The sequence below is a fragment of the Cyprinodon variegatus genome, unplaced genomic scaffold, assembly GCF_000732505.1.
Source record: "Cyprinodon variegatus isolate N-32 unplaced genomic scaffold, C_variegatus-1.0 Scaffold46, whole genome shotgun sequence".
NCBI classification, from domain to species: Eukaryota; Metazoa; Chordata; class Actinopteri; order Cyprinodontiformes; family Cyprinodontidae; genus Cyprinodon; species Cyprinodon variegatus.
Window position 1 is genome coordinate 1829424 of NW_015150499.1, and position 1786 is coordinate 1831209.

Consider the following 1786-nt stretch of genomic DNA (forward strand, 5'->3'; position numbering starts at 1 on the left):
ATAAGTGATTTTTTTTCTTAAAATAAGTGCAATGGAACAAGACAATTTACATTTAAAATACGAAAACGCAATTGCATTGTCTTATTTCCCAAAATACTCATTCCATTGGCAAATCATCGCATTTACCTACTCTAATTAAATGTAAATATACTTAATTTAAGAAGTTTTTACCTATTTCTAGATCATTTTTGCAGTGTATTTTTGCTCTTAAAATAAAATAATTAGATATTATGCACTTGAAATAAGACAATGCAATATTTTTTCTTATTTTAAATGTAAATTGTCTTGTTCCATTGGCAAATTGTCTCACTTACATCCTTAATTCAAGAAAAATGCACTTATTTTAAGAAAAAAAGACTTATGTTGTGTTCTCCACTTTCTTAGTTCCTGCACATATCTGATCCACTTCTTAGACAGACCTGTGAAGAAGCAGTTGCAATGTCATTATGTGCTTCTGGAGGTTCAGGTCTGAAACCATTACTTCAACCCAGACGCTCAAAAAAAAAAAAAGGGAGTGATCAACAGTTTAAATCAGTGTTCATCTTTCTTTCAGGGTCATCCTTCTACCCCAAACGTCCTGGAAAACATGCAATTTTCTCATTTAAACAGGTTGGTCTAAACCACTTTTGCACCTGTTATCAATACAAGCATTATTTCTAAGCTATTCTCCAAAAAAACATGTGTTTTTTTTTTAACTAGTTGTGCGCACCTAACCTCAAATTGTTAAAGATCAGGCCCTGCGATTAGCAAAGACCAACCAAGCTTCTGTAAAGAAGGAATTGCAAACAGGAAGCAGTCTGAACATGCAGTGAGGCGGAAGCGAGTGAAAGCTCAGGTGTGAATGCTCACTGATGAATTATTTCTTTCAGCTCACCTAAAACCTTTTATCCTCAGAGGGAACAGCTGCCACCCCTGATTGGACATTGTTCCGCTGAAAGTTCAGCATCAGATAACCTGGGAAATGTATCAGTAGATCCGTTTTGCAAAAAAACTCTGATCTTTACCTGAACTGAAACTCTATTCTCTATGTTCAGCTCTGACTGCAACAATGGCTCATCCCTCAGGAGTCTTTCCTTTATCTAAAGATTTAAAATTCCTCAACCACGTCTGCCAAAAGCAAATAAAATAACTCTGATTTACAGCTTCAACCTGCAGCCGAGGTGATGAAGCAGGTTCTCCTTTAAAAAACCCAACATCAAGTAGAAAAAGTGGTCTAATAAATGAAAAGTGGGAGTGCCACACTGGAAAAACTTCTTAAATTTAGTCTATTTACTCTTAATTTGAGTAGGTTAATGAGATAGGTTGCCAATGGAATGAGTATTTTTACTCTTAAAATAAGATAATTAGATAATATGTGCTTGAAATAAGACAATGCTATTGCGCTTTCTTATTTTAAATCTAAATTGTCTTGTTCTATTGGCAAAATGTCTCTTTTATCTCCTCAATTCAAATACAAATGCACTTATTTTAAGAAAAAAATGCTTATCTAGATTTTTCCAATGCGTGATGAGAAGCTGCAGGATTAACACTGCAAAAACGACCTCAAAATTAGTAAAAATGTCTTAAATTAAGAGTATTTACCCTTAATTTGAGCAGGTAAATAAGATGGTTTGCAAATGGAATGCATATTTTTACTCTTAAAATAAGATAATTAGATAATATGTGCTTGAAATAAGACAATGCTATTGCGCTTTCTTATTTTAAATCTAAATTGTCTTGTTTCATTAGCAAGATGTCTCTTTTATCTCCTCAATTCAAGAACAAATGCACCTATTTTAAGAAAAAT